At 42.6% G+C, this 19474-nt stretch overlaps 1 protein-coding gene and 1 long non-coding RNA gene across 2 annotated transcripts in view; one reads left to right on the top strand and one right to left on the bottom strand.

Annotated features, from left to right (window-relative positions):
* Positions 1–19474, bottom strand: part of WIPF1 (WAS/WASL interacting protein family member 1) — a 124871-nt gene that overhangs the window by 85056 nt on the left and 20341 nt on the right. The gene's annotated exons all lie outside the window — the stretch shown is intronic.
* On the top strand, positions 6275–8862 carry LOC131502708 (uncharacterized). Its single transcript, XR_009257129.1, has 2 exons — positions 6275–6967; positions 8604–8862. It is a non-coding gene; the product is annotated as an uncharacterized LOC131502708 (long non-coding RNA).

Genomic DNA, 19474 nt, shown 5'->3' with positions numbered 1-19474 from the left:
CAGCTCTGCCTGAAGCCAGAGACTCAGGGACTAATGCTACTCTGCCATAGACAGGTGTACCACTTATAATAACTCATAAGTAGGCACGTTACTCAACACAGTCCTGTTTCCTAATTATTTTCTGCACATGCTTTTCACCTTGACTAAACCAAAGTGGCAATGAGGGCAGGGACAGGGTCTTCTATTAACTCAGCTTTCCAGCCTTAGCCCAGTAGCTTTCCTGTTAATCCTGTACTTTTGCTGTCCTGCCAATCTTTTTTTTTTTTTCTAATTTATCAGAAAATTCAGACTTTTTCTTTTTTGAATTTTGATTTTTTTGAGGAAGAGAGAGAGGTGGGGGGAGAGGGGCAGAGGGAGGGAAAGAGAGAGGAGAGAGAAGAGAGAGAGAGACAGAGACAGAAAGAGACAGAGAGAGAATCTTAAGCAGGCTCCATGCTCAGCACGGAGCCCAATGCAGGGCTCAATCCCACGACCCCTGGGATCATGACCTGAGCTGAATTCAAGAGTCAGACGCTCCACCGAATGAGCCACCCAGGCACCACTAGACTTTTTCTAATAAAGGTAAATAATTTACCTTCTCTATTTCCCTCCACTACTTTGTTTTACTTTATGTTTCACTTATTAACTTCTAAAATACAAGCTTGTCTATTTCCAGTCCTTTTAAATAAAATCCTTAACTTTTAATCTAAGTATATTTTTAATCTTATCTCACAAATTTCAAGGCATCATATTCTCACCGTTAATTTTAGAACAGCCTATAGTTTCAGTAGTGATATCCTTTTCGACCCAAGAGTTAGTTAAAAGGGTCCTATTTTAGTTTCCAAGTGCTTGGATGGAGGTGAGGGCAGAAGCCATCTTGTGTTAATTTTCGATGCTATGTTTTTTGTTATATGTGGCTAGTACATCTACTCTTTGGTTAATTAAAAAGTTTCTTTGTGGTCTAATACTTCATCTATTTTTGTAAGTGGTTCATGTCCTTCTAAATATTTGTGTGTCTTTCCTACTTGCTGGTTTAGGTTGATAATGATAATGATGTTATTAAAATCTTCTTTTCCTACTTATTTTTGCCTACTTAAGTTCTGAAAGCATTTTGTTAAAGTCTCCCACTATGATCATGGAAAAGTTTACGTTTTGAAATTTTTATCTGTTAATTGTTTTATTTGCATTATTATTTTTTTTTAACAGATTTTGTTTTCTCTAACTCCGTGCTAAGATGTTCAGTGCATAAAGGTTCATTATTATGGACTCTGATTTGTATCTCTTATTCTTCTATGTCTTGTTTAGTATTGCTTTTTACATTTAATCCTACACATTTTTTTAAGATTTTTTTTTTTTAAGTTTACTTATTTGAGAGAGAGGGAGAGAGAGTGAAAACGCGCCCGTGTGCACAAGCAGGGGGAAGGGCAGAGAGGATCCGAAGCAGCCTCTGCGCTGACAGCAGAGAGCCAGAAGCGTGGGTGGAACTCACAAACCGTGAGATCATGACCTAAGCTGAAGTCAGACGCTTAACCGACTGAGCCACCCAGGTGCTCCAATCCTACACTTTTTAATATTAATGCTATCATCCCTATTTTTGTTTTGTTACTTAGCATTCACCAGCCTGTATCCCTTTATCTTCTTCCTTTCTGTGTAATTTTGCTATACATGTGACTCTTGGAGACAGCATATAGCTAGGTTATCTTTTTAATCAATGTGAGAGCCATTGATAGAGGAATTTAAGCTAGGCACTTTTACTGTTGTATGTTTGTCTTATTGTTGCCATTTTATCATTTATATTCTGTTACATTGTTTTCTTCTTGTTTTTTCCCCTTTTCTTGACTTTCCTTGATTGACCATGCTTTTTATTATTACAGTACCCTCTACTCCTGGCTACATATGTGTGTGTTTTAATGTGTAATGGTTGAAAAATCCTACCTATAAACTTTGCTCTAAAAATCAAGTATAGATGACCTTTCCCGGTAAACATCAGAGAACTCCATAGTAGAACCCTGTTAATTGGCAAGGTCAGTCCATTGTTCTGGGAAATTTAATGGTAGTTTCATGTTAATAATAGCAATTTGTGTGTATGGGAGGGAGATAACATTACACAGATATCAGAAACCCTTCTAAAAGAGTATGTTGCCAGGTGTCCATTCATTTTCCTCCCACCCTTCCTATAAGAAGGACTAGCTAGCCATAGCTCTCACAAATCATGTGGGTAAATGTGGGGTGGTGGGGCAGCCAAGAACCCAGTGTCTGGGAGACAGCTAGGAATATCCCAGGGAATGCTTCTGCAAATGCAGGGATCTGAGACATGCAGGCATTTTGGAGATCTGTAGAACCTATCTATAGAAGGGAGGCTGTCAGTGTGGGTTTCCAGCAACCTCACTTCCAAGCACTGGACTTCATCATTAGCTAAGGAATCTATCCTAGAATTAGGTAAGAGTCCAACAGTAAGATCACAAGAATATAAAGATATCCTCTAAAGAAGTGAGGAATTCAAAGGAGAAAATAACGTTGCTAGATATGCTTAGAGGCAATAATTCTGTTTCCTAATGTCTAGTTACAAAGCACAGAAATCAACAAGAATCTACATCTTTCCTTCTTTTGAAAATTAGGTAGTTTCTACTTTTTTAAAGCCTTGATGTCAGTGCAGGGCTGATGGGGAAATTCTGTCCACAAAATATCTAAGTTGGCATTGTTTTTATGTATTTGTATATGTGTATGTGTTTGAATGAAGGTTAACATTAAAATTCCATATTTGGGGCACCTGGGTAGCTCAGTCGGTTGAGCATCCGACTTCAGCTCGGGTCATGATCTCGCGGTTCGTGAGTTCGAGCCCCGTGTCGGGCTCTGGGCTGACGGCTCAGAACCTGGAGCCTGCTTCGGATTCTGTGTCTCCCTCTCTCTCTGCCCCTCCCCCACCATGCTCTGTCTCTCTCTCTCTGTCAAAAATAAATAAACCTTAAAAAAAAATAAAGTTCCATATTTAATTTCTCATGGAGAAACGCAGGATAGCATGAAGGAGGGCACAGGCATAAAGATGTAGCAACTGTTTCAAAATCTGCCCATGACTCTCAGTTTACTGGACTAAGATCCTGGTTTGGACTACAAAAAAGTGATAAAATACCGAAGTATTTCTGTTCTTTTTTTAAAAATTTACTTGGCTGAATTTGTTATTTTAAAAAAATGCTTAGCTATTATTTGGAGACAGAGACAAAAGCATGAGTGGGGTAGAGACAGAGAGAGAGGGAGACACAGAATACGTAGCAGGCTCCAGGCTCTGGGCTGTCAGCACAGAGCCTGACACAGGGCCTGAACCCACGGACCTCGAGATCATGAGCCGAGCTGAAGTCAGATGCTTAACCGACTGAGCCACCCAGGCGTCCCAAAGTGTTTCTGTTCTAACGTAACATATTTTAAAAAATTAATTTAGCTTCATAAACAGTTTATGAGTTAAATATTGTTTGTAATTATTCTCATAAATCAAAGGGGAGACTAAGTTCCCAAGAGTTGAAAGGATTTGTTCAAACGAGTAAATAAGTGATAGAACTGGGATTTAAACCCAAAGCTTATGACTGCAAGTCCAGTGTCATTTCCAGCATCCACCAAAACCGTCTCCTTGTTGCTCTGTCTCTGAAAGAAATGTAACACATGCACACCACACGTGTGTTGTCCAGGGAGGAACTGCAGTGAGGCACGCCCTTGGCAGTAGGTGTTTCACAATGTAGGTCAAGCAGTCCAGCCGGACCCCAGAGCAATTGTTTCTACACTGACCCTGGGGGATGTGGGGAGCATTATGTCATGCCAAAGGCTTTCCTCATTAGCAATCATGCAAAAAGATACCATGCACCATGTTTCTGAGCCATTGGAGCAGCTAAAGGGAGATGAAAGGTCAAGAAAGTTCTCTTGCGGAAGCACTGCACTTTGGTACGTTTGTTTATGCCACTGTAATGTAACCTAAGCCAGAATGATCAAGACCCCTGAAGATCTGTCTTCAAAGCCAGAGCCCTGCCCAGCATAGTGACTCTTCTCTGGCATACCTCAGGGCCTGATGCCAACAACCAAACTGGCCCTTTCCAACATTATGCAGTTAAATTCCAAATAACTCCTCGCTCATCTTTTTGTTGATCAAAACATTGAAAGGATCTGGAAAATTCCCTTGTTCATAAAAAGAACTGGCTAGGGACACATAGGAAGCCTTGCCATTCACCCAGGATGAATTTTTTTTTAATTTTTTTAAAGTTTATTTATTTTTGACAGAGAGAGACAGAGCATGAGCGGTAGAGGGGCAGAGAGAGAGGGAGACACAGGATCTGAAGCAGGCTCCAGGCTCCGATCTATCAGCACAGAGCCCGACGCGGGACTCGAACTCACAGACCGCGAGATCGTGATCTGAGCAGAAGTCGGACACTCAACTGACTGAGCCACCCAGGCGCCCCACCCAGGATAAATATGAAGAAGCCTCATAAATACAGAACTCCAGAGGTAGTGGACAGAACCAAGATACTCTCACACATTTGTTGCTCCTTCCTTTTAGGCCAAATAGAAAATAGAAGAATACAAGGCTATGTAAACAATTCAAAAGTGTACGAAGTGTATTGGGAGAGATCACGAATGGGTATTATGCAGATTTGTGGCTGTGATTCAGGATCTGCATTTCCCTCTCACACACACATAACATGGGACCAAGAGAACACCTAATTAATTGGCTATTTGCACAATCTTCCTATTCAGACGCATCCCTCCCTTCTATAGTTAAGAGCACAGAGAATAGGGGAGAATTGGTAAACAAGATCATGTCACTCCTAAAAGGAGGGATTCTGGAATCAAACTACCTGGGTTCAAATCCCAGATCCATTACTTACTAGTTGCAGTGAATTATGCTTTCAGGATCCAGTTTTCTCATCTGTAACATGGGGATAATTTTATGAGCATTAAATGTGATGCTGCACTCAAAGAGCTTAGCCAGTGAGGGACGTAAATGGTGGCTTCTATTGCTGTCAGTATGTGGAAATTTTATTATTAGGAAATTCTATATCAGAATTTCTCATAAGGAATGCAACTGGAGTCAAGCAATGAGCTTTATTTCTGAGGGTGCTGTGCAGGCAGGAAATAAAATTCAGAATTCAGGGAGTAGAGCTACAGGTCATCCAGTCATCCTAAAGAGGCACAGTCCATCCAGGAAGCAGAGCAGAAAATCTAGATGATTACTTTGAGCCTGGACATGGGATAGCACATATGCTTCTAAATTTGGAAGAGTGGGATGTATTTGTGTCTGATCAAAAATAAGGAGGAAAAGGGGATGTGAATTTTATCTCCATTTTTTTTAAAAACAAGGAAAGTTTCATGGCCAGTGAAAAATGATGTGGATGAGAGAGACAAAAGGGTTTTTGCAGCAGCCACAAGTGCAGGTGAAGACTAGTCCATATGGAATTTTGGAGAAGCTATTTATGTGGTATGAAGTGTAAAACCTTTACGCTGTGCCTTTTAGAAAAATTTCAGTGAAAGAGATGTTACTCTTCAAGGCTTTCTGGATTTCTGATGTTTTCTTTCAATGAGACTCTGGGCAGAATCTGGACCAAGTGGGGTCTTAAGATTTATTCAGGTTATAATTAGAGTGTTGGTAATACCCAGCTGAGCAACATCAAACTCAACCACATGTGCTTATCATATATTTTCTGGATTATGATTTGGATTTTGAAGTGCCTGGAGACAGGATGAATTACAGGATTCTGTAAAGGAGGCAAACTTTCAAAAGATAAACATCTCTCAAGATTTATTGATTAATTACTCACAGTCATTCTGAACAGGTAACTCTACATTTTGTATTTCAGTATCTATTACTTTCTTTGCCTTTGAGCAACTTCTAGAAATAAAGTTGGTGCTCTGGGAGGTACCTAAACTAAAACAAGGTGCTATTTACTAAACTACCGTTGCGTATCTCTCAATGATATACTGACTTACAGTGCTGAAAGCAACGTGATATCCACCAATTAACTTCCAAGACAAATTTATGTACAAAAATGATCAAATCTCTCTGTGTTTAATAATACATGTGTTTATTGACATAGGTTTCCTTAACATCTTATATAAACTGTGATTTAACCTTAGGGGCACTGGGGATCATTAAGAACACTACTGAAAGTGTAGGCTAAATAGGAATTAATGGTATATTACAATAAGTTGATTTTTTAAAAATATACTTCCCTTTTTATTGAAAAATTACCACCCAAAACTGTAAAATTCATCAAAGCATGGCTGAAATTCTTAGTAACTAGACTTCATAGGCGTGACGCCTTCCTAAGCAATAAGGATTATGCAGGGGGAAGAGGGGTTGTGACAAGTAGTGTGCTACTTATTGTACAGCTAAATATATAAATTCAGCTTTAAAAAAATTCACCTGGCTTGATACAAGACAAGGATTTAAGGTTACAAAAACAAAAACAAACAAGCGAGCAAAGCAACACCACCACCGCCCTGGGTTCTCATTAATGATAAATGCCTTATATTATCCAAATTGTAAAAAAAAACAAAAAACAAACAACAACAACAACAAAACCCAGGCGCTCCCAACCAGACTGCAAACTGTGGCCTGGCACACCTTGGGATTACGTCTCTCATTTGTGTGGTTGCATAGCAGGCACATCTTACGTGAATCCAAGTCTTAATGCTTGAAGGGGAAACAGACTTATAAAGTTATCTACATAGCGGCAGCCATTTCTTCCAGCATTCTGCACCAGTGCGCCCCCAGAGTATCCTCAGATGAGAGGCATGGATCTGTGGCTGTCACCAGCATGTCACAGTGGGTGTGATTCCAGTCTTTAAAAACACGTATTTTTCATTCGCCAGGGCCCATAAATGGCAGCCAGCCACTTCATCTGGACGTCAGGCAAGGAAACAGCGATCAGGAGTAATTCTGAACAGCTGCAATTTCTACCTTAGTCACAACTGTAAATCCTAACCTTACTCAACCGCACTGTACCAGGTAAGTCTTTGTCTCCACATGGCTGCTCCAGCTCTGACAACAGTAGCTCAGAAACTCTGCTGCTGGAGTGACTTTAAGGCTCAGTTATAAACCACCGTTCCTTCTGCGCGGTCCCTCCCCCGCCATGCTCTCCTGCCAAGTTGATGAGGTCAAGATTTGAAACAGATTTTTTTTGGGGGGGGGGTGGAACAAAACTCTCTTATTGTTGTCCACACCTGTGACAGTTTCAAGTCTCTCTAAAGGAGACAGGAAGTTGAAGCATTATTGGCGCGGAGTATGGCAGCATGTTGGCAGAGTTTGACATGCTCCCCACCACAGTCTGCTTTGTCATCTCTTTTAAAAAGTAGAGAACAATATGTAGCAAAACAAATACATCGCATTCCATCTTTTGGTACATCTCTGAAGTAAAGACTGACGCCTAGGGCATTGTCTCCTGTGATGCCAATCTTGGCCCTGGGTCAGGGGTCAGCCTCTGCCTTCCAGACTCTCCCAGATGGAGCCATGCCCCATCAACTCCACTGTACCAACTGCCTACTACATACACCTTCACGCACCCATTTCCTCCTGGAGAAAGGGGCTTGGCACCATGTGGGTGTTTACCGAATGAATGAGAGATTACAGCCTCCCAACAATAAAGAGCAGGGGAATCCCTCTGTCTCAAATTCATAGTCCAGCTCACCAGCTTTATAAAGGGTTCATTGTGTATGCACAAAGTAGAAGAGCTTCAAAATACAAAAATGCTATTCCGACTCCAAATTAACTAGTCTAGTAATTTATATAATCTATAAAGACGATCTTCAGGCTGAAACTGGATCTGAAACTCCTGTTGTCCCTACATCTACAATCTCCTACAACAGAGGTGTTTCCGGGCCTTTCTACATCCACTGAATCATGACGCCATCCTGACTGCTCTTCTCAAAATGCATGGACTCTCTCTATTTTTTCAGTTTTCTTTGTAGGATTAAGCACACACAGCACACCTCCTGACGATATTTTTAACAGAGAGCTAGGTACCCAGACAAGAGAGAAAGTCTTTGACAAACAGAAAGCACCCAATCTATCTTCAGTCATACCCGGGCTGTGGGGTCTTTTGTTCTGGTTTAACATGCCCATGGGCTCTCTTCAGAAGGATGGGTAAGTGAGAAATCCCCAAGCAGGTATCTGCTGTGGGAACTCATGTGTGACTACTACACAACTTGGAAGAAACCAAAACCTTGGTGAACTTATGTGTACAGAGGCAGCCTAATTAACTGGTGTCATATGTGCTGTGGATTTGTTACCCTTAACCCAGGAACTTGACTTCTGACCACAGGGGGCTGGCTTTCAATGTTGCTGGCTGGGCTGAAAAGGCAGCAATTGGAAAGAATAAAGATTTCTCCATACACCCTGTCAGAAGGGATCTGCCCTGTGAACTGCCACTCCTTGATTTTCAAAATTCAGACTGAATTATCTGTTCATTAAAAGACCACTAAACTGATTCCAAATGGAAGTACGAAGACTACTTACAGTTCAGTTGCTTCTACAGCACTAGCTACCTCAGGCCCTAATAATCTAACCTTTCTGTATTTGCTCAGATTGCTTTGTAAATATTCTTTTTAAATGTTTTTGTTTTGTTTTTTTTTTTTGAGACAGAGAGAGACAGAGCATGAGCAGGGGAGGGGCGGAGAGAGAAGGAGATACAGAGTCTGAAGCGGGCTCCAGGCTCCGAGCTGTCAGCACAGAGCCCAACGCGGGCCCGAACCCACGGACTGTGAGATCATGACCTGAGCCGAAGTCGGACGCTGAACTGACTGAGCCACCCAGGCGCCCCGTGCTTTGCAAATATTCTTAATAGCAGAAACTATTAGTGTTACCCATTAACCTAAAATAATTACTACATTAAACGCTTGCATGTATCAACAGTGTTATCTTTTAAAAAAAAAAACAACACCTAAGTGCTTTTTAATGCAACGTCTAATTCATCATCATTGAGGAGAGCTGTTATTTCTACTTTGGCGGTGGCGACACAGAGTTACTGCTAAATGAAAAACAACAGGAACACACCCTTCCAAGCAAACTATAAAATCAAGAGGAGCTCAGTTTGTCATCTTTCACCTTCAGTCAGTAAGTATCTGCTAAGTCATTAACTAACTCTCCCATGTTTATCCTGTATGAAAAAAAAAACAACCTAGCAGTAATACGACACATTTTGATGGGAACCAGGTGGTTCTTACAGTCAAGATCTCACAAACAATATGATGTGTCATACGGTGACTACCCAAGATACAAAGCCAGCTGACTTGTTGGGTGAGTACAATAGTTACCCATTGTTGTGTAACAAATGATCCCAAAACCTACTGGCGTGAAACAACCATTTCATTATCCTCATGGATTCTGTAGGTCAAGAATTCAGAAATGTCATGATGGAGACATGTTCCTCAACACCTGTGGTCTTATCTTAGCTGGGATCCTTGATAAACTAGAGGCTAGAACACTGGGGCTGGAAAATCTACTTCCAAGATGGTTTCTTCATTTATTTCTGATACAAGGCTGGGAAGGCTAAAGGAAAGGGTCAACCAGAGCACTTATGTGTTGGACTTCTTGCTTGGTGGCTCAAGCCTCCAAAAGCAAGCATTCCCAATGAACAAGGCAGAGGTATGGCCTTTTCGGGCCCAGCCTTGGAAGTTGCATGGGGCCACCCTCGTCACACTGTCTCTCGGAGTAGTCACAATCCCTTACTCCTATCAGATTTAAAGGAGCAAGACACGGATTCACCTCTCATTGGGAGAAGTACCAATGTATTTGCGGTCATGTTTTCAAACACCTACAGTGAGTCTTCAGTTTCCCACTGTCTGGTGCACCAACAGTTTGAACTTGAACTTTTACTGATAAGCATGTATGTTGACAGAGTGTCAACCATAAATGGCTGAAATTATTTCTGTAGATAATCAGCTTCTGAATCGTGAGAGGTCATAGTTCCAGGGCAATAAAATGCCTATGTGGGTGTTAGGTAAATATTAATTTGGGATAACAGCAAAGTAAACAACTGGGGGAAGATTTGTTGGTGCGTTTGGCTCTTAATTTTATGAAAATTATTCAGTGGTGCAAAAAAACTAAAGACTTTTTTCCCCCATCTCCATTAAGTTTATATAGCAATCTGATGCCCCAGTTAAATTAAAACATTTAAGAAGCTAGGAAACTTAGGGGGAAACAATTTAACTTCACAGAACTAACTCTTCAGCTTGAGGTGATAAACTCAAATTCCTGTCAGGGTTAGGAAGGTAGAGAAATGAAAGCAGGCTGGGGTAAGACAGTGGAAATATTGGGGACTGGGATTAACTAGAGCACATGTGTCCTTGCCTTAAGGTATCTGAATTTGGTTTGTTTTTTTTTTAAATACTGAATTTTCTAGAATTGGCTCTTAGACCACAGCTTATGATCTTTGATTTAGTTACGTGATGGCTATTTCCTAGGTTTATGGTTTTTTGCCCTGGTCCCACTGGTTTATTTTGCACTCCTCCGAGACTGGAAAATACACACTCAGTATATATTTCTGTAGTTAATAATAAGCATTTATTAAGCATTTACTATGTTCCAGACACTGAACTAAGCTAATGACATCTGTATCTTAATTAATGCTCGACAGTCTTTTGGGGTATTACTGAACGCATTTTACCAATAAGGAAACAGAGCTTCAGGCACAAAGGTGATAAAGCTAGTAAATGGCAGAGTGGGTTCATACCTGGATAGGTTTGACCCCCCACTGCATGTTATAATGTGCTGGTTTTGATGAAGATGGCTCCCCTCAACTATAGAGGGGTGGCCCACAAGAAGGAGGCGTGCCTTTCCAGATGCTTCTTTGGTTATAACCCATCTAGCTAATCTAATTTGGGGATTGAGATGGCAGTTTTCCTGAAGCAATGGATATGCAGGGACAGTACTTCTTACCCAGAAATATGAGAAGTTTAAGAGTATATAAGAAACAGAGATCACTGTACTCCTGCGCCCTGACAAAGTTCCTCTGGATACCTGAAAAGAGACCTTGAGTCTCAGCCTTCTAGAACATGGGCAGTGCCTGCACCATTGATAGCCTGATAGAATACCATCTACCAACAAGGCACTACTCATGCATTAATCAGAGAAGCTCAAGATACAGGATCACGGAAGTTGACGTTTCTGTGCTTAACAACCTCTCCTGGCAGACCACGACACGACTTTTTCTTTTAAAAATTGGTTTTGAAAAATCCCCTTTAAAAAATCCTCCATTTCCTTGCAGAGAAAATTCAGATAGAGTTCTCATACATCAAACATATGACAAAGGCAGTTTTTAATCATTTAAATTATTTATCCTTCATTGTTTAATGCTTTATACCATTCCTCCATGCATAATTTATTATACCATTTATGTTTATTAAAAATTGATCATGGGGACATGCTCTCTCTCCATTCTCTCAGGCTACAGATATTTCTTTGTCAGATCACTTGGGAATAGACAATTTTTTAAAAAATTCACTTTAACAATTATATGTCCCTTTCTTTTCTTAGGGTTCCTTTTCTTCCACAAAAGGACTACCTTAGTGTATTAACTGCTCATTTCCTTTTTTATATAGCAAGAAAGCTTATCTGAAGGCCCACTGAGGCTTTCATAAAAAAGGTTTACTTTACTTTCCTAGCTTTTAGAATGCAGATGTACAAAGGAGGCATGAAAAAAAAAAAAAAGATTCCAGAATCTTCCGTGATAGAGATCACAGCCTGTGGAGCCATCTTTTTCTCTTTCCTTTTTAATTTTGCTCCTTTCCCCCCCGCCCCTTCTTGTATGACTCATTTTCCTTGCCTTTATTATGTTGTTAGTCACTTCTTAACTTTCTTCTAGTTGGCCTGGGTCTTTCTCTCTTCTCCTTTTCCCAATTTCTTCCCAAATCCCTTGCCTTTGCACTTCTCAACCCTGTGACCTGAATTGCTCTCTGTAAGCCCTCAACCCCAAATCCTGTAACTCTCCAACACCAGTGTCTCCAACCCACCACCCTCAAAGTAAAAGATTCAAGAAGGTGACATCCCGGGACACTCCTGCCTCAGACCAAGTCCATGGGATGCAGAGGAGAAGTAGAAAGGAACAAAGTGTGTCACAGAGATGTGGAAGTTGAGAAATTAAGAAGCACCTAGGATATCATTATATATTAGTCTGAAAAAGGTCCTCAGGGAACTAGGACCCAAAGGAATCAAACTTGGTATGTTCCACTTGGCTCCCCTTGGTACTTCCTGCCCATCCCAAGGGGACCCAACCCTGCCCCTCTTCCAAGGTTCCTTACTGGAGTGGAGGAGACCATCACGAGCTGCCAAGTCAAAATCCTGAGGGTCACCCTTGCCTCTTCCCTCTCACTCACTCCGGTAACCAATCAATCACCAAGACGTGGAGATTCTACCTTCTAGTATCTCTGGAATCCATGCCCTGAGCTCCATACCCTTGTGCACCCACCATTCTCTCTTGCCTGACTCCCAGTTTTCTGGGGATCTCCAGCCCAGGCCCCTTTATTCTCAGCCTGCTGTAGCTGTGATCTCTCTGAAAGGCAGATCTGCTTCAAATCCTCTTCCCGTCATGACTGAGATCAAGTCTAATCTTCTTAACACAGCTTACCTGGCCTTCAATATGTGATGAGGTTCCTGATTAATTCCCAGGCCTTTTATTTTGCAAACCCTCGGTGTGGCTCCCGAGGTGCCCAGCCCGCCTCCCATCCTGCACTCACAGCTCTGATGCTTGCTTTCCTGTGTTCCCCACAGACTATAAACTCCATAAGGGCAGGCACCATGCTTTGTTTGTTCACCACTGTATACTCACTGCCTGGCACACAGCACACACCAGAGAAGTATCATGTGTCTGAAGAATGACTCGCGTGGTCTGTTCCACTGGTGGCCTCCAATGAAGCATGCCTCCTGGTATTCACATGTTGTATTCCCCTTGAGTCGGGCTGTACCTGTGACTTGCTTTAACCAAAGAAAGTCTGCGGAAGTGACACCCTGGTAGTTCTGGGCCTGAGCCTTAAGAAGGCCTGGCAGCTTCCACTTCTGTGATCCTAACCACCATATAAAAAGTCCGGAGACTCTGCTAAAGAGACCATATGGAAAGATCACATGGAGAGGCCACTTGGAGAAAGAGAGGTCCCGATACTATACTATGGAAAGCCATCTCTGCTTTCCAGCTAGGTCCTGACCCAGCTCACCTGCCACCTGAAAGCAGCCTCAGTCTGACCACAGCCAAAACCAGCAGAAAGGCTCCCCAGCTGAGCTCAGCCCACACTGCAGCTTTGTAAGCAATTAAATGCCTATTGCTTTAAGCAGCTATGGTTGGGGTGGTTTATTACATAACAGCATGTAATTATAATAAACTAAATATATAAGTAAAGGGGAATAAAGAATGATTTCACAAATACATTTCATGTGAAGGCAAGTCAATGTTTCTAACCGGTAGATCCAAGACTATAGCAATAGAGTTTAAAGGATATAGAGGAACTCATATCACCAGCTTCCATTTACAGCACATCACAATTTTCCTCTGCCATTTTCTTTGGTTTTAAGATATTTTCCAATGAAAAGATTTTCCTACTTTTTTTTTTTTTTTAAAGGATTCCTGGTCTGACATTAAAGTTAAGGAGTCCAACCAAGGATGCAATGTGAACGTTACCACATGAATGGAAAGTAGCCCATGGCCAACCCATCCCGCTGTTCCATTTCCTCTTAGTCACCAGCAGGGCAGATCCACAGCTGTGGATGAGTACAGGGGGGCTGCTGTGTTTAGGGGGCACTGGAATGCTGTGGGGGCTCCTGGCATCAGACTGGGCATCAAATGTTCACTGAAAAATCACCCAAAGAACAGAATGGCCAATTTTTACTGGTAGGCTAATATAATTAGTTGAAGTAAATAGCTACTCATGCCTTTAGCTGTAGGCATCTAATCAATTATACACACACACACACACACACACACATAATATTGATGCCCCATGGAGACAGCTGACACACACTGTTACATAATCCAGGATATGGCAAGATTATTTAAAAAAAAAAATAAACCCATGTACATTTGCAGAATGAGGAGAAAGACTACTAAATTTATACTGGCTTAGTGGAATTTTGGATTGCTACTTCTAATAATTGCTGCTCTTTCAGAAAGAAAAAAAAAACATTATATAAGAACTATGGCCTTAGCAAAGTATGTCTCTTGTGAAAATACAAAATGGAATGCCAATTATCTTTTCTAACAGTTTATACTGCACTAATACTTTGAATTTTCTGAATGGTTTTTAGTAGGTAAAACTGCCAATGTATTGGTTGGAATGTATCATTTCTTTTAAAACAATACCTAATTAAGAAACCTTACGTGATGAACAGAAACCCATGGGGGAGGGGAAGAAAAAAAAAAAGAGGTTAGAGTGGGAGAGAGCCAAAGCATAAGAGACTGTTAAAAACTGAGAACAAACTGAGGGTTGATGGGGGGTGGGAGGGTGGGGAGGGAGGGTGATGGGTATTGAGGAGGGCACCTTTTGGGATGAGCACTGGGTGTTGTATGGAAACCAATTTGACAATAAACTTCATATATTGAAAAAAAATAAAAAAAGAAAAAAAGAAACCTTACATGATGGAGAGTAAAGATTTAGGAAAAATCTGGCAGTGTGAATGATATATGTTTAGAAAGAGAAGGAGCTGTTCTCAGTGTTTACAGAGCTCCAGACACTAAGCAGAGAGAAACAGAACCTGAAGCATAAACGTCACTGTCCTGTCAGCTGGTGACACTGACCATGAACCCCCTTTTTTTTAAAAAAAATTCTTAACATTTTGTATTTATTTTTGAGAAACAGAGAGAGACCGAACACAAGCAGGGGAGGGGCAGAGAGAGAGGGAGACACAGAATCCAAAGCAGGCTCCAGGCTCTGAGCTGTCAGCACAGAGCCCGATGTGGGGCCTGAACTCACAAACGGTGAGATCATGACCTGAGCTGAAGTCTGACGCTTAACCGACTGAGCCACCCCAGCATCTGACCATGAACCCCTTTTAAACACTGCTGAGAGGGGTATCTGGGTGGCTCAGTCGGTTAAGCGTCCAACTCTTGATTTCAGCTCAGGTCATGATCTCATGGTTGGTGAGATCAAGCTCCTTGTCTGGCTCACTGTGGATAGCTCTGAGCCTCCTTGGGATTCTCTCTCCCCCAACTCTCTTTGCTCCTCCCCCACTCACATGCTCAAGTGTGCTGTCTCTTAAACTTAAAAAAAAAAAAAAACAAAAAAACGACACTGCTGAGAACAAAATAAAGAACTAAAAAATGGAAATATTTCCCATTCTTTTTTTTCTTCCCTAGGTAAGGGTGCTCTTTGAATAGATGGCACTCGGCAGCTCGCTGGGACCCAGCGCCCCCGGAGAATGGAAAATCTTATTCTTTAACTTTTCCTCTTCCAGGGGGTAACTCCTGGCGGAGGCAATGGACTGTGCTTCGATTTGAGGGAGAGTAAAGGATACACAGGCAGTGAAAATGAGCCAAGCAACCCAGGGAAGAGAAAAGGCTGGCATAGAAACAATAGGATTTTGCAATAGAAGAAACCTGGGAGATTATCTTGGTGAAGCCAAACATCTCAGACACAAGGAAGGGGCACCATACTTTGCAGTAACGATGTGGGCTCATCAGTCACTAGGCTGAGCCTTCTCACATGATTTTGTTTCATAGGTATTTAGTGTTTAGCGGGTAAGGGGCTGAATGATGAAGGCAGCCAAGGAATATCCAGAAAGGACACACGGTTCTGTTGGTGGTAGAGGTGGGGCTGGGAGGAGCAGGGCAAGGTGGGAAGACAAGGTGGAGAGGGTCCTGACTGAGCCACGGGAGTCAGAGGAGAGAAGGGAGAAGGAGGGAGACGACGCTGCTAGAGACGACTGTGTTCATACAACCGACACAGGTCCCGTGACGGTTAGACCAAGCGACTGAGAATCACCAAGAAGTTTATTAAATGCAACCTGTTAAGTAGAATGAGCTTCTGCAGAATCCTGCGAGCAACCTGTATCCTTGAAAGGGGCAAAGACAGCGTGAGGCACCTCTGAGAAGCACGCGGTTGTTCGAACCCCGTTCTGGGGGAGGTTCATGGAGCCCTTCACAGGGCACCACATAGGGCGGTCCACTCCACTTCACCTAGAAAAGCTTTGCTTCTGTTTGGAAAAAAAGAGTCCTCTGCTTAACAAACACAAACTACCGGTGCAGCACGAGGACATTTGGACAAGGATCCTGCAGACAGGAGTCAGAGCCGCAGCCCCACCGCTAACTAGCTGTGGGTCCTCCCACGAGGCGCTTCGTCTCCTTGGGCCTCTGTTTCAATATCTGCAAAACGAAGACAATACCCATCTTACGCAGCCATTCTGAGGATTTAATGAGATACATTGTGTAAAAATACTTCGAAATTATTTCACAGATGCAATGGACTGTGAAATATAAAAGGTAAATTAAAAAAATATTTTAAAAATTGTTATTTGAGAGAGAGAGAGAGAGAGAGAGAGAGATTGAGAATCTGAAGCAGGCTCCATGCTCAGTGTGGAGTCCAACACGGGGCTCGACCCCACGACCCAGGGGCCACCACCTGAGCCTAAATCAGGAGTCAGACGTTCAGTCAACTCAGCCGCCCAGGTGCCCCAGTAAATTTTTTTAATGTTTATTTTATTATTTTTGAGAGAGAGAGAGAGACAGAGCACAAGCGGAGGAGGGGCAGAGACAGAGAGAGGGAGACAGAGTCTGAAGCAGGCTCCAGGTTTTGAGCTGTGAGTACAGAGCCCAATGTTGGGGCTCAAACCCACAAACCACAAGATCATGACCTGAGCTGAAGTCAGCAGCTTAACCGACTGAGCCACCCAGGAGCCCCTAAGTTTTTTGGTTTTTTTTAAAGAAAGTTCTAAGTCAACAGGTACATTTAATGGGGGCCATTTTCTGTTTCCTATATTTACACTGACAAAATCTAGGGCTGTCTGAGAAGAAAAGCATTATTTAAAGAAGATTCTTGGTGCTTGGCACAATTTCATTGACTATCTGCAAGTAAGCTAGATAAAGGGATCTTTCTGGCACTCTAATAATCTACCTCTAGGGCTTGACAAATAATGCCGGCAGGAGAACAGTTAAATTGACAGAGAATGGATGAAAAACCTCACGTTCCTTGTTTGTGGCTTTCAAGCGAGGATGGACAGCATTGCTTGCATCAGGAAGGCTGACACAGGATCAGAGGCTTAGCACTGGAAGGGACTTCCAGATTACCAACCTCTATTTACAGCTGCAAAAACTAAGAACTTGGGAGGGAAAATGACTCCTCCAAGATCACACACATTAGCAGTTGTGGGATGCAACCTGACATCCAGCACTTTTCCACCGCAGAAGTTTGACTGATCATGGCAGACTCCTAAAACCTAATCTCTCATCAATAATATATCTGTGTACCATTAGCTCAACTTTCCCATAATCCACTTGGACAGGCTTCAGAAGGCATTCCAAGTGGTGGCATCTCTACCGTGGCCCGGGGGTAGGGTGAACCACATCCTGGTTTGCCTAGGACAGTCCCCATTGATGCCTGTTGTCCCAGCATAATTATTAATAGTGCTCCCTTGCCTCTCACAAGTGTCTGATTTGGATGGAAAATTATAAAGCACTCTTTGTGCTTTTCTGAGAGCAAGAAGGAGACCCAGGGTAGAACTGGCCCTAAGAGCTTGGTGTGGTGGTTTAGAACCAAGAGAGATATGATAACTGTCTTCAAATATTACACGTCTGTCCTATATTAATAAAATTACGTAGTTCTGTGGCTATAAGGACTAGAACGTGAACCACCACATGGAAACCACGGGGGTGGAATTCTTCTTCAGTAGAAAGAAGTATACTTTATTTATTTTAATTTTTTTTTAAGTTTATTTATTTTTGAGAGAGAGACAGAGTGAGAGGGGGAGGGGCAGAGAGAGAGAAGGAGAGAGAGAGTCTCAAGCAGCCTCTGCACTGTCAGCACGAGCCCGATGTGGGGCTCGAACTCATAAACCATGAGATCGCGACCTGAGCCGAAACAGAGTCAGACGTTTAACCAATCGAGCCACCCAGGCGTCCCAAAAGAAGTGTACTTTAAATAGTCTCTGGAGTCAGACTGCCTGGGTTCAAATCCTGATTCTGCCATTTACTGGCTCTGGGATGGTAGCCAGGCTAACATTTTGTGCTTTAGTTTCCTCGTTGGCAAAACAAGAATAAAAAGAGAGCCAGATACACAGGAAATGCTCCATAAACATTTGCTCCTACCATTATTACTACTATCATCACTGACTTGTTATTTGGCAGGTGGTGGGTGTTCCCAGAGTGAAGGCTGCAGAGGAGTGAGGTTTGGGGGCAACTGCGTAGGAGGGGGGAGTTCAACTCTCCTGGGCCAGTGGGAGCCTGGTGTCTGGATGGGTGCGAATGTGGCTGCAACATGAATGGTCTTCGTCTTCTTGGGGATCCGGGAGCTGAATTACCCTGCCTGGTGCAGAGCACCCAACCTGGCCCCAAGTGATACCCGTGGCAGGAACAGGCCCACATGCTGTCACTCATCTCCTGGATTGGTGCTTCAGACCGTCAGCATCTAGCAGACAGGAGGCAGGTCAGTTGAACTTTCTTTGACCAGCACTGAAGAACAGCTAGCACAGAGTCCTACAGAGATGGGGCTCAAACATTCTCGACTATGGTTCCGCGGAGTTTAGCCACTTTGAAACAGGCAAGAAACCCACGAGGGGGGAAATGTATGTATGGAATTATAATCATATTTGTAGCCGGTGGAGCTAATCTGGGTGTCCTGAAATAGGGCGAGCAGACAAGCGAGTTTCCGATAAGTGTTTCTATCTTCGTGTCATGTTTGATTTCTAGCCCTCCACGGCGGCAACCCGAGACGAAGCAAACCAGTGGTGCACAGGCGCTCTCCGGGAATGAGAGGTATGCTTTAACCAGAGAAGGCTCTGCACTGGAGACGCGGCAACAAAACAAAATGTGGTCTCTGCTAAGTGTCTTTTGGCATTTCTCAGCCTACTGTCTTGATTTTGAGAGATTTTTCCAGCAAGTATTTGGAAGGGATACCTCAGATCTTTATGAGAACACAGACACAACATCTTTACCAAAGGTCAGTATGTACATTCATAGATCCCTAATCACTCAGACCTCATTTCTAGGAAGAGCATTTCCGTTTTACAAATGAATTTTTAAATGTTTGTGTCAGTGGGGGGGTTAGGCAGTAGAGAAGTTAGGGGCTGACTGAAAGGGGAACAAAAAGCATTTCTCATATAAACATGTCCTTTTCAGTAATCTCCTTCCCCAAGAATTACGGTCAGGAGTGAAAAGAGGGAGGGAGGAAATAAGGTCCTTAGGACCATTTATGGAGACCAGGGCCACAGATGAGGCTTTGTGAATAAGGTCATGCTCTAGGAAAAATCATTTTCCTGACCTGAATCTAGGAGTAAATGCCCCAGTGCCTCCAGTTTGTAAGAGTTACCACTCGACTGCTACCA

Source organism: Neofelis nebulosa, chromosome 2 (genome assembly GCF_028018385.1).
Source record: "Neofelis nebulosa isolate mNeoNeb1 chromosome 2, mNeoNeb1.pri, whole genome shotgun sequence".
Lineage (NCBI taxonomy): Eukaryota > Metazoa > Chordata > Mammalia > Carnivora > Felidae > Neofelis > Neofelis nebulosa.
The sequence above is the reverse complement of the archived record's forward strand: the minus strand, read 5'-3'. Positions and strand labels throughout refer to the sequence as shown.